This window comes from Haematobia irritans, chromosome 2 (assembly GCF_050003625.1).
Source record: "Haematobia irritans isolate KBUSLIRL chromosome 2, ASM5000362v1, whole genome shotgun sequence".
NCBI classification, from domain to species: domain Eukaryota; kingdom Metazoa; phylum Arthropoda; class Insecta; order Diptera; family Muscidae; genus Haematobia; species Haematobia irritans.
The window spans coordinates 208686370-208701166 of NC_134398.1; the positions used below are offsets into that span (position 1 = coordinate 208686370).

At 28.5% G+C, this 14797-nt stretch overlaps 1 protein-coding gene across 1 annotated transcript in view; it reads right to left on the minus strand.

Annotated features, from left to right (window-relative positions):
- rdo (leucine-rich repeat domain-containing protein reduced ocelli) overlaps positions 1–14797 on the minus strand; it is a 400748-nt gene that overhangs the window by 316629 nt on the left and 69322 nt on the right. Inside the window, exon 2 of the mRNA XM_075297349.1 lies at positions 2357–2392. The gene's annotated coding sequence lies outside the window, so the exon portion shown is untranslated. The remainder of the gene's footprint in view (positions 1–2356; positions 2393–14797) is intronic.

Here is a 14797-nt window from a genome sequence, read left to right on the forward strand (position 1 = left end):
AATACCATCCGACCTACATCAATAACAACTACTTGTGCCAAGTTTCAAGTCGATAGCTTGTTTCGTTCGGAAGTTAGCGTGATTTCAACAGACGGACGGACGGACGGACATGCTCAGATCGACTCAGAATTTCACCACGACCCAGAATATATATACTTTATGGGGTCTTAGAGCAATATTTTGATGTGTTACAAATGTAATGACAAAGTTAATATACCCCCATCCTATGGTGGGGGGTATAATAAAAGAAAAAAATAAAAATTTAAATAAATAAAATAAAAATTAATATTAGAGAAAAAATGAAGAAAATTAAAAATTACTTTTTTCAAAATTATATTTCTATGGGAATATTTTTAAAAAATTTGTTTGGATAGGAATTTTGTAAATATTTTATTTCTATAGAACTTTTTGTCAAATATTAATTTCAACAAGTATATACAGCAGTAAGTTCGGCCGGGCTGAATCTTAAATATGTGGTGGGCATGAATCAAATATATTAGTCCTTTTAATAACAGATATCTTCCCAAGTATATTGAAGACTAGATCAGATTCTGGATTTATAAGAACCATTTATAAGAAGCACTACAAGTAAAATCGGGAGATCGGTCTATATGGGGGCTATATCAAAACATGGTCCGATAATAATCATTTTCGGCACACCTCTTTATGATTCTAGAATACCTCTAGATTTCCAATTTCAGGCAAATTGGATAAAAATTATGGTATCTATAAGCCCAAAACCCCAAATCGGGCGATCGGTTTTTATGGGAGCTATATCAAAACCTGGACCGATATAACCCATCTTCCAACTTGGCCTGCGTGCAGACAAAAGACGATTCTGTGCCAAATTTCAGGACGATAGCTCCATTATTGAAGACTTTAGCGTGATTACAACAGAGAGACAGAGGTGCATGCTTATATAGTCTTAGAATTTCTCCCTATAGTCGGAAATCGATATTTCGATGTGTTACAAACGGAATGACAAACTTATTATACCCCCGTTACCATTCTATGGTGGTGGGTACAATACGAATTTTTTTCAAAATTTAATTTCCATAGGAAATTTCATTAAAATTCTTTTTCAATAGGAAATTTTGTCAATATTTTATTTCTAAGGAAATTAGTTTTTAGATATTTTTTCTATGTACAGTTTGTTATATTTTGTTTGTATAGTTTTTTTTTTTTTTGTTAAAATTTTATTTCAATTGAAAATGTTGTCAGAATTTAATTTACATACGAGATTTTGTCATAATTTAATTTTTACAGTAATTTTTACGAGTCTTTAAAAACAAATCTCAAGTGCTTTAAAAAATCTTTAAATGTCTTAATAACCACCTCAAATTCAATTCGACATTCTCTCACAGACCTTTGCAATTTTTATTAAATTATAACAGTCATATCGGTGGTTGCTGTTGTTGTTGGAAAATGGCACATTTAATAGAACGTGTTAAATATTTAATGGTTTTTACATGATTTGGGCCCTTCGCCCATTCTCCCACATAAAAAAAAGAAAAAAACACTTTAACCAAATCATCATCTCTACGACTTTGCTTTTGCCTACCCAGCAAGGAACCCAAGCTATGTTAAGCTTAAAATGGAAACATCATCACCGTAATCAGCTCACGCACACCGAATACGAAACGGAAAACAACAAAGAAATGTCGGTCGATATTCTCCTTCTCTCACTCTCTCTCCCTCACTACACCAAATCTTGCCTAAAGGCAGACGACATTCATGAATACCATAGCGGATAGGTAAATGCAAGAGACGTATTTTTGAGGATGCCATATTATATGAGTCACGTTCGAGTAAAAAGGATTAAAGCCATTCGAAGAGCATTGCTTATGTTTTTAATTGCACTTTTCAAACAAGGATTTTTGCCATTGCTGTTCAAAATTAAAAAAAAGAAAAGACACCCACATACAAATCAAAGAACTTTTAAACATTTACCTTATAAATATATTTGGTCTTTTGAAATCTTAACAAGAAAGGTTATTGTAACTTTTTAATTTATGACATTGAAGTTTGAAACAAAATTTATATGAAATTTTAAATATTCGTATTTGATTAGAAATTTTGATTTAAAGAGATTTTCACATAGAAATTAAGAAAACGATTAAATAACTTTTTTTCTGTATGTTATTTTGTTTATGAGTTATTTTTAACTTTGTATTAAAGAGGGGGGAAATTGTGAAAATAGCTCTATATTAGCAAATGGTTTACGAATTTTACTAGGTTTTATATAAAATCACAAAAATGAAAATAGAAAATCAATAGTCTGTAGTTTTTTTTTTAATTTAAATTTCCAATTTAAATTGCAACCTTAATTAAATATTTTATTGCTAGTGGGGCTTACCTTTTCAAATTAATATTGTGATGTTTCCAATCAAATCTGTAATATAAAGAGAACATAAATAAAAATAAATACATAAAATTAATATATGATGATTATTTGTTTTAATGGGGTTTGAAATATATACTTTGTTGTGGTTCGATGAAAATTAACTTAAAATTGAAGAAATTAAAATATTTTAAATATGTAGATTAAGTAACTGGCAATAATCTTTAAAAAAAAATTTCAAAAGTTTTAGTATAAATCTATATATATATAAAATTCAATCTATGTTTGTTTATTTGTTTGTTTGTATGTACCGAGTTGGCTCCGAAACGGCTGAACCGATTTACTTGAAACTTTCAGAGATCGTAGGGGGCGTTCATGTGGTGAAAATAGGGTACCTCATTTTTTGACACCTGGTCGCGGAGGGGGACCTCCCATTTGTAAGACTTTTTGAAAATTGGACCAAAGTTGACCAATTTGCTTGAAATTTTCATTGAAGATTGGGGTTGGCATCTAGACAAAGATCCGCTACTTTTTATTTCGATATTTGGAGGCGGAGGGGGGCCTCCCCTTTGTTCGACTTTTTTTTAAGTACAGTGAAAAAACTAAAATTCTCTAAATTATCAGAGATTTACAGAGAGCATGTGGTAAGGTTATGGAATTAATATGGGGTACCCGATGATTTCATATGTGGATGGGGAGGGGGACCTCCCCCTTGCCCTACTTTTTGAAACTTGAAACAAAATTATGCGATTTGCTTGAAATTTTCATTGAATGTTGGGGTTGGCATCTAGACAAAAATCAGGTACATTATTTTTCGATATTTGGTCGGGGAAGGGTACCACCCCTTTGCCCGAATTTTTTTGTTTGAAAGTACAAACGAAACTAAACTACCCCGACTGAAATTTTATGGAAAAAATGGGTTATGAAATTTATATATCAGGTTCTCGATTTTTTAATAAAAATAAAAGGGCATAGGGAGACATCCGCTTCTCTTAAGTACATACAGAGAAACAATTAAACTTTTTCCGAGTTACTTGAAATTTACAGAGGACTGGGGAGAGGTTACGATATTAATAGTTGATACCTGATTTTGTGATATTTGGACGGAAGAGAGACCGCCCTTTTAGGCTTATAATTTGCTTGACATTTTCTGGGACGTTTACAAAAGGTACGCTACATCACTCGATATTTAGTCGGGGAGGAGGTCCTCCTCTAAAACTGCAAAAAAAAAACAACAATTCTTAAGTTTTCTTGAAATTTACAAAGGCAGTGGGGGAAGGCTATGAACGAAGATGCAACCTTCCTTGCCCCACAGTTGAAGGAAAGTTTCAAGAATTTTCAGGGAAGGTTAGGGGTGCTATTCACTACGGTGTTTGTCGAAAGTGACGTCTTTTTAAAACAATAGAGCAAAATTTAACATCGCCGATCTACTTGAAATTTACAGGGAACGTGGGAGGAGGTGATTAAATTTATACATGATTTTTAAATTAGTATATGATTTTTCGATATCTGGTTGGGGAAGGGGAAAATTGAAATAAACTTTGTCGATTTACTTCGATAGAATTTATAGGGACCATTGAGTAGTTGCGAAATTAATATAGGGTACGTGATAGTCCGATATCAGGTCGGAGTGGAGCGAAGGTGGGGGGAGGGTTCCCTTTTGTCCGTTTTTTTTTTCTTAAATTGAAAGTAGAGGGTTGTCCGTAAATGAGAACTCGGTACATAATTTTATGATTTTTGTACAGGCTTCTGCCAGACTTCTTTTTAGTAAAGAACTTAAATTTACATGAAATTGGTAGCCAACGTAGAGGGTGCATCATTTTCCAACATTTTGGCAAATGTTAATGTGGTAAAATTTTTTACTATTTTTGCTTTTTCCGATTTATTGGATGGGAAACAGTAATTCTTTGTATGTTATTATAATATAGTGCTTAATTTTCAGATATGTTGAGGAGAAGGATACCTTTCCTTGACAAACCACACTTAAAATTCACAAGAAATATAGAAGAAGGTGCACCCTCTCCCGCCGTATTTGTACCTATAAACGAAAAATCAAGTAGTCCGATTTGTTTAAAAGAATTCAAATCTTTTCGAATTTGTTTTCAGCACGAAGTATATAGTTGACTAAGTTAACGCAAAATATTCCTCCAAATATGCTTCGGAAGGCGCAGCGAAGCGGGCCGGGTTACGCTGATATTTTATAATTGGGTAAAGCTAAAAGGCTATGCTGTCGAAAAGTTAACCCTCGATATGATTTACACCTAAAAAGATCCTTTAGCGACTTTTGTATTGATTTCGAGTCAAACACAGAAGAAAAAGCTGCTCACCAGCATTACTGAATGGAGATAATCTACCGCCGAAAAGTTTTTTGAGTCTGGTTGAAGCTGGGAGTGAACACAGAAAAAATAGTTTTCGTCTTCAATCACGAAGTTGAATGATACTATTAATTTTTACTTGAAATGTCTTCAATCAAAGAAATGAAAGTATCAATCATCAAAGTCAATTAAAAAATTAATTGTTCCAATTAAAAAAAATAATTGATATAATTAATTGTTGTGATTGATTTTTGTTTCAATTAAAAAATTTGTTGAACCAATTAAATTTTAAATTGAATATTTTTTAGAATTCAAGTAAAATTTTAATTGAAAAAATGTTGATGATAATTTTTTCTGTGAACCCTTGATACATCGATCTTCGAACTTGACATAAACTACTTACGAATTCCAAGATTTCTCTTCCTTAAAGATAACCAACATTTACTATATTTGGATATGTGATTGATTATTTATCTTGACGGTGCTCGATATTTAATTATAAATATTGTATTCAAAGTATATATTAGACAATAAATGTTTTCCGAATGTAGGCCATTTTCATTATACCCTGCATCACACTGTAGAACAGGGTGTTATATATTGAAAGCTATCTGAATATTTTATAATTAATCAATCTATATATATAAAATTCAATCTATGTTTGTTTATTTGTTTGTTTGTTTGTTTGTTTGTTTGTATGAACCGAGTTGGCTCCGAAACGGCTGAACCGATTTACTTGAAACTTTCAGAGATCATAGGGGACGTTCATGTGGTGAAAATAGGGTACCTCATTTTTTGACACCTGGTCGCGGAGGGGGACCTCCCCTTCGTCGGACTTTTTGAAAATTGGACCAAAGTTGACCGATTTGCTTGAAATTTTCATTGAAAATTGGGGTTGGCATCTAGACAAAGACCTCCCCCTTGCCCCACTTTTTGAAACTTGGAACAAAATTATGCGATTTGCTTGAAATTTTCATTGAATGTTGGGGTTGGCATCTAGACAAAAATCCGCTACATTATTTTTCGATATTTGGTCGGGGAGGGGGACCACCCCTTTGCCCGAATTTTTTTGTTTGAAAGTACAAACAAAACTAAACTCCCCCGACTGAAATTTTACAGAAAAAATGGGTTATGAAATTTATATCAGGTTCTTGATTTTTTAATAAAAATAAAAGGGCATAGGGAGACATCCGCTTCTCTTAAGTACATACAGAGAAACAATTAAACTTTTATCGGGTTACTTGAAATTAACAAAGGACTGGGGAGAGGTTACGATATTAATAGTTGATACCTGATTTTGTGATATTTGGACGGAAGAGAGGCCGCCCTTTTAGGCTTATAATTTGCTTGACATTTTCTGGGACGTTTACAAAAGATACGCTACATCAGTTTTCGATATTTAGTCGAAGAGGAGGTCCTTCTCCAAAACTGGAAAAAAACAATTCTTCAGTTTTCTTGAAATTTACATAGGCAGTGGGGGAAGGTTATGAACGAAGAGGCAACTTTCCTTGCCCCACACTTGAAGGAAAGTTTCAAGAATTTTCAAGGAAGGTTAGGGGTGCTATTCACTACGGTGTTTGTCGATATTGTATCGGGGAAATTGACGTCCCTTTAAAACAATAGAGCAAAATTTAAACATCTCCGATCTACTTGAAATTTACAGGGACGTGGGAGGAGGTGATTAAATTTATACATGATTTTTAAATTAGTATATGATTTTCCGATATCTGGTTGGGGAAGGGGAAAATTGAAAAAAACTTTGTCGATTTACTTCGATAGAATTTATAGGGACCATTGAGTAGTTGAGAAATTAATATAGGGTACGTGATAGTCCGATATCAGGTCGGAGTGGAGCGAAGGTGGGGAGAGGGTTCCCTTTTGTCCGTTTTTTTTTCTTAAATTCAAAGTAGAGGGTTGTCCGTAAATGGGAACTCGGTACATAATTTTATGATTTTTGTACAGGCTTCTGCCAGACTTCTTTTTAGTAAAGAACTTAAATGTACATGAAATTGGCAGCCAACCTAGGAGGGTGCATCATTTTCCAACATTTTAGCAAATGTTACTGTGGTAAAATTTTTTAGTACTTTTGCTTTTTTCGACTTATTGGATGGGAAATAGTAATTCTTTGTATGTTGTTATAATATAGTGCTTAATTTTCAGATATGTTGAGGAGAAGGATACCTTTCCTTGACAAACGATACTTAAAATTCACAAGAAATATAGAAGATTGTCCAACTACTTGAATACAGAACATTATTAAAAAAATTTGGAGGAAAGGGTACACCCTCTCCCGACGTATATGTACCTATAAACGAAAAATCAAGTAGAACTATTTGTTTAAAAGAATTCAAATCTTTTCGAATTTGTTTTCAGCACGAAGGATATAGTTGACTAAGTTAAAGCAAAATATTCCTCCAAATACGCATCGGAAGGCGCAGCGAAGCGGGCCGGGTTACGCTAGTATATAATAAGCTTTGATTTTTCTGTACCATCCATACCATGAATTACAACTATAATTTTAGTACCAAAAATATAAACATGTAAATAGTAGTGTTTAGATCATTTTAAATAAATAGTTTTTAGTTTCACTTCAACCACCAAACAGTGCGTTTGGAATGTAACACAGGGTATTATAAGTTAGTGCATATATTTTCAATACCCAGAAGGAGGGGCCCAGTATGAGCTCCTGAGCACGGTTGACCCAAAATGGTAGGGTTTTTACTGTTTCGTAGATTGGTAGAATTTTTGGTGTTTTGGTAAATTTTGCAACATTAAAAACACTGTTGACAAAATTTTCTACACAAATAAATTGTTGAAAACATGTCTATAGATTTAAATATATGGCAACATTTCTATAGAAATACAATTTTGAAAAAAAAAAACAATAGACGTAAAATTTTGACAAAAATTCTTATAGAAATAAAAATCTTTTCTATTCATATAAAAAATTTGACCATATAAAAATAACAATTTGACCAAATTTTTTCTAGAAATAAAATGTTGACAAAAAATACAATTTTGATAAAATATTCTATAGAAATAAAATTTTGACAAAATTTTCTATAGAAATAAAATTTTGACAAAATTTTCTATAGAAATAAAATTTTGACAAAATTTTCTATAGAAATATAATTTTGAAAATTGTATATAGAAATATAATTTTGACAAAATTTTCTATAGAAATAAAATTTTGACAAAATTTTCTACAGAAATAAAATTTTGACAAAAATTTCAATAGAAATAAAATTTTGACAAAATTTTCTATAGAAATATAATTTTGACAAAATTTTCTATAGAAATATAATTTTGACAAAATTTTCTATAGAAATAAAATTTTGACAAAATTGTATATAGAAATATAATTTAGACAAAATTTTCTATAGAAATAAAATTTTGAGAAAATTTTCTATAGAAGTAAATTTTTGAGAAAATTTTCCAAAGAAATAAAATTTGGAAAAAATTTTTTCTAGAAATAAAATGTTGACAAAAAATACAATTTTGATAAAATTTTCTATAGAAATAAAATTTTGACAAAATTTTCTATAGAAATATAATTTTGACAAAATTTTCTATAGAAATATAATTTTGACAAAATTTTCTATAGAAATAAATTTTTGACAAAATTGTATATAGAAATATAATTTAGACAAAATTTTCTACAGAAATAAAATTTTGAGAAAATTTTCTATAGAAGTAAATTTTTGAGAAAAATTTCCAAAGAAATAAAATTTGGACAAAATTTTCTATAGAAATATAATTTTGACAAAATTTTCTATAGAAATAAAATGTTGACAAAATTTTTATAGAAATAAAATTTGACAAAATATTCTATAGAAACAAAATTTTCTATAAAAATAAAATTTTGATAAAATTTTCTATAGAAATTAAATTTTGACAAAAATTTCTATAGAAATTTAATTTTGACAAAATTTTCTTTGGAAAATAAATTTTGATTAAATTTTCTATAGGAATGAAATTAAAACAGAATTTTCTATAGAAATTAAATTTTGACAAAAGTGTCTATAGAAGTGAAATTTTGACAAAATTTTCTATGGAAATAAAATGTTGACAAAATTTTTTATAGAAAAGAAAAAAAATTTTGACTAAATTTTCTATAGAAATGAAATTGTAACAGAATTTTGTATAGAAATTAAATTTTGACAAAATTGTCTATAAAAGTTAAATTTTGACAAAATTTTCTATAGAAATGAAATTTTGACACATTTGCAATAAAAATAAAATGTTGACAAAATTTTCTATAGAAATACAATTTTGACAAATTTTTCTATAGAAATAAAATTTTGACAAAATTTTCTATAAAAACAAAATTTTGACAAAATTTTCTATAGAAATTAAATTTTGACAAAATTTTCTATAGAAATTAAATTTTGACAAAATTTTCTATAGAAATTAAATTTTGACAAAATTTTCTTTGGAAAATAAATTTTGACTAAATATTCTATAGAATTGAAATTATAACAGAATTTTCTATAGAAATAAAATTTTGACAACATTTTCTATAAAAATAAAATTTGGACAAAATTTTCTATAGAAATAAAATGTTGACAAAATTTTCTATGGAAATAAAATGTTAACATAAATTTCTATTGAAATAAAACGTTGACAAAATTTTCTATAGAAATAAACTTTTGACAAAATTTTCTATAGAAATAAAATTTTGGCAAAATTTTCTATAGAAATTAAATTTTGACAAAATTTTCTTTGGAAAATAAATTTTGACTAAATTTTCTATAGAAATAAAATGTTGACAAAATTTTCTATAGAATATAAAATATTGACAAAATTTTCTATAGAATATAAAATGTTGACAAAGTTTTCTATAGAAATTAAATATTGACAATATTTTTTATAGAAATAAAAATTTAACAAAATATTCTATGGAAATAAATTTTCAGAAATAAAATTTTGACAAAATTTTCAATAGAAAAAAAAATTTTCAATAGAAAAAAAAATTTTGGTACAATTTTCTATAGAAATAAAATTTTGTACAGAAAATTATTTGTGGCAACCGTGATTTTGCATAGAAATAAAATTGTGTCAAAACTGTCTACAGAAACATAATTTTTACAAAAGTTTGTATAGAAATAAAATTTTGAGAACATTTTCTATAAAAATGAAAGTTCGACAATATTGACAACATTTTCTGAAGAAATAAAATGTTGACAAAATTTTCTATACAAATAAAATGTTGAAAACATTTTCTATAGAAATAAAACTGTGACAAAATTTTCTATAGAAGTAAAATTTTCAGAAAATTTTCTATAGAAATAAAATTTGGACAAAATTTTCTATAGAAAAGAAATTTTGACACAATTTTCTATAGAAATGAAATTTTGACACAAATTTCTATAGAAATAAAATATTAACAAAATTTTTTAGAAATAAAATTTTGACAAAATTTTCCACAGAAATATGATTTTGACAAAATTTTCTATAGAAATATAATTTAGACAAAATTTTCTACAGAAATAAAATTTTGACAAATTTTTTCTATAGAAATAACATTATTACAAAATTTTCTATAGAAATAAAAGTTTGACAAAATTTTCTATAGAAATAAAATTTTGACAAAATTTTCTATAGAAATAAAATTTTGACAAAATTTTCTATAGAAATAAAATTTTGACATGATTTTTTACAGAAATTTAATCATGACAAAATTTTCCATAGAAATAAAATTTTGACAAAATTTTCTATAAAAATTAAATTTGGACTAAAAATTTCTACAGAAATAAAATTTTGATACAATTTTCTATAGATATATAATTTTGACAAAATTTTCTATAGAAACAAAGTTTTGACAAAATTTTCTATAGAAATAAAATTTTTACGAAATTTTCTATAGAAATAAAATTTTGACAAAATTTTCTATCGAAATAAAATGTTGCAAAATTTTCTATAGAAATAAAATTTTGACAAAATTTTCCATATATATAAAATTTTGATAAAATTTTCCATAGAAACAAAATTTTGACAAAATTTTCTATAGAAAAAAATTCGACAAAATTTTCTAAAGAAATAAAATTTTGACAACATTTTCTATAGAAATTACATTTTGACAAAATTTTCTATAGAAATAATATGTTGACAAAATTTTCTATAGAAAACAAATTTTGACAAAATTTCCTATAGAAAATAAATTTTGACAAAATTTCCTATAGAAATGAAATTGTAACAGAATTTTCTATGGAAATTTAATTTTGACAAAATTTTCTATAGAAATAAAATTTTGACGAAATTTTTTATAGAAATAAAATTTTGACAAAATTTTCTATCGAAATAAAATGTTGCAAAATTTTCTATAGAAATAAAATTTTGACAAAATTTTCCATAAATATAAAATTTTGACAAAATTTTCCATAAATATAAAATTTTGATAAAATTTTCCATAGAAACAAAATTTTGACAAAATTTTCTATAGAAAAAAATTCGACAAAATTTTCTAAAGAAATAAAATTTTGACAACAATTTCTATAGAAATTAAATTTTGACAAAATTTTCTATAGAAATAAAATGTTGACAAAATTTTCTATAGAAAACAAATTTTGACAAAATTTCCTATAGAAAATAAATTTTGACAAAATTTCCTATAAAAATGAAATTGTAACAGAATTTTCTATAGAAATTCAATTTTGACAAAATTTTCTATAGAAATGAAATTTTGACCCAAGTTTCTAAAGAAATCAAAATTTTGACAAAATATCTATAGAAATATCATTTAGACAAAATTTTCCATAGAAATAAAACTTTGACAAAATAAAATTTTACAATATAAGATTTTTTAGTTGGTAGCTTTTTGGAAAAAGTTTGGTAAATTATTTTTTGGCTTGAATGAGTCGATCTAGTTATGTCCGTCCGTCCGTCTGTCTATGGACACATTTTTGAGATCAATGTCTAGGTCGCAGTTTTAGTCCAATCGACTTCAAATTTGAAATAAGTATATGCTCAGGTCCCAAATAGAACTCCATTAATTTTAGAAGACATCGGTTCAGACTTATATATAGGTCCCATATATATTTCGCCAGATTTACACTCATATGACCACAGAGGCCAAAGTTGTACGGTGATGTACTTGAAATTACACACATACTCCTTCTCATAGAAAAAAAAATTAATTAAAAATAAAGAAACAATAATTGGCGCCAAATCGTAACCATTTTAACCGTATGAATCGTTCTTCTGCTTTAGTTCATATTGAACTTAAGTGTACGGTCGTTGAACTTTATAGCCAAGTTTAGTTCATAAAATTTTTGAGACATACATAAAGAAAATTTTTCAGTGGGCTGTGGAAAATTTCAAAAAAATAATAAAATTTAACTACAAACAAATAATTTGTTTGCAATTAAGTTATGTTACATTTGGCGTTAGTTTACATCATACCATCTCTGAAGAATTGCTTATATGAATTTTTGCTAAAGTAAAAATTTTGCAAAAAATGAAAATAAAACTTTCGCATAGTTCTTGGCGAAGTATATATCATTAATAATATTTTCTACCAGTTTTATATTCATCTTGGGACTCCACAGAAACTCCTTAATTTGTGAAATTATATTTGCACCATTACGATGAAACAAACAAGGCAAAAAGCGAAATAAAAACTGAAAAAAAAAACTTTTATGCCAACTATATTTTCTTGCAATGTTGCTAGCTAGTTTCCATTTGGTTTTGTTGTTGGTGTTGTTTTTTTGTTTACTTGCAATTAAAGTTGCACACCGTGTTTTTGTAGAGCTCTGTTTTTTTTTTCTTTTTTCTTGTGTTTGTGTCCTTTAGTTTATTTTACTCGCCCGCACACAAATGGTGACATAAGGAATCATATCTGAAATGGTAATGGAATTTTTTACGCCATTTAGCAATGAGACATTCCTCAAAACTGGCATTAGTATGAGTACCTTGGAATGAGTTTGAGTACTAAGAAAAATAAGTTTTCTCCTGAACTGAGTAAACAAAACTTTGTCCTTTTATGTGGCTTCAAGTTTGCTTTTTTTAATTTTTTGTTTTTCCGCAATCATTTCAGGCACAAACTGGGTACTCATATAGGGGAGTATGTGCATGTGTGTGGGTTGGTGTTAGTTCTCACAATTGTCTTGGCTTTGATATCGTTTTCAGTTTTCTTAAAAGTATAAGGGAAAATATATAGAAGAACAAAAACAAAAAAAAAAAAAAAACGAAAACTACGAAATGAAAATATTGGCTAGAGAAAGAGAAAAATACGCCAGGATAACTTAACAAAGGATTTTTGTGTAAACAATCATGAAGCATAAAAAGTAAACAATCAATTGTTTTTAATAAAGGAAGTTGGAATTTCATGCTTGAATGTCAAATTTGAAGCAGTTAGATTTTACAAAGCATGGAATCAATATTTATTAAAATATTAACAAAAAAAGTCTAACAATTTGTAAATGTCTAGAGATTGTTCGAAGTGAAATATCTAATCAATAATTTGATCTACAACCATTGCATTAAACTTCGTAAATGTGCACTTGTGATTTATCGGTAGTACACAGAACATAATTTTACGAAAATTTTTCCAATTAAATTGAGTTTTAAAAAATATTGAATTAAAAATTTAATTGATTCAACAAATTTTTTAATTGAAAGATCAATCACACAAATTAAAAGTATCATTTAATGTTTAATTGTATCAATTAATTTTTTAAATGACTGTCAATTAATTTGTTAATTGATACTATCATTTCTTTAATTGAAGAGGTTTCAATTAAAAAATTAATTGGATCAATTAATTTTGTGATTGAATCAGAAATTTCATTTTTTGTGTGTAGAGGTATAGGACAATTTTAATAATTTTTATACCCACCACCATAGAATGGTGACGGGGGTATAATAAGTTTGTCATTCCGTTTGTAACACATCGAAATATCGATTTCCGACTATATAAAGTATATATATTCTTGATCAGGGAGAAATTCTAAGACGATATAACGATGTCCGTCTGTCCGTCTGTCTGTCTGTCTGTCTGTTGTAATCACGCTACAGTCTTCAATAATCGTGCTGAAATTTTGCACAAACGCGTCTTTTGTCTGCAGGTAGGTCAAGTTCGAAGATGGGCTATAGCGGTCCTGGTTTTGATATAGTCCCCATATAAACCGACCTCCCGATTTTACTTCTTGGGCTTATAGAAACCGCAGTTTTTATCCAATTTGCCTCAAATTTGAAATCTATGACCACAAAGAGGTGTGCCAAAAATGATGAGTAACGGTCTATGTTTTGGTATAGCCCCCATATAGACCGATCTCCCGATTTTACTTCTTGGGCTTATAGAAACCGCAGTTTTTATTCAATTTACCTGAAATTTGAAATCTAGAGGTATTTCTTTCTTTCTTTATTTATTTGCTTTCCCATGCACAAGACCACTTGAGTCTCATATTTCAGCATGAGAAGTTTAAAATCATAATGTACAATTAAATAAATATAATATAATTACAATATTAGGTATTTTTTAGGACCATAAATACGTGTGCCAAAAATTGTGAGTATCGGTCCATATTTTGGTATAGCCCCCATATAGACCGATCTCCCGATTTTACTTCTTGGGCTTATAGAAACCGCAGTTTTTATTCAATTTAAACGAAATTGGAAATCTAGAGGTATTGTAGGACCACAAATACGTGTGCCAAAAATTGTGAGTATCGGTCCATGTTTTGGTACGGTCCCCATATAAAACGACCTCCCGATTTGGGGTCTTGGGCTTATAGAAACCGTAGTTTTTATCCAATTTGTCTGAAATTAGAAATCTAGAGGTATTTTAGGACCATAAAGAGGTGTCCCGAAAATGGTGAGTATCGGTCCATATTTTGGTATAGCCGCCATATAGACCGATCTCCCGATTTTACTTCTTGGGCTTATAGAAACCGCAGTTTTTATTCAATTTACCTGAAATTGGAAATCTAGAGGTATTGTAGGACCACAAATACGTGTGCCAAAAATTGTGAGTATCGGTCCATATTTTGGTATAGCCCCCATATAGACCGATCTCCCGATTTTACTTCTTGGGCTTATAGAAACCGCAGTTTTTATTCAATTTAAATGAAATTGGAAATCTAGAGGTATTGCAGGACCACAAATACGTGTGCCAAAAATTGTGAGTATCGGTCAATGTTTT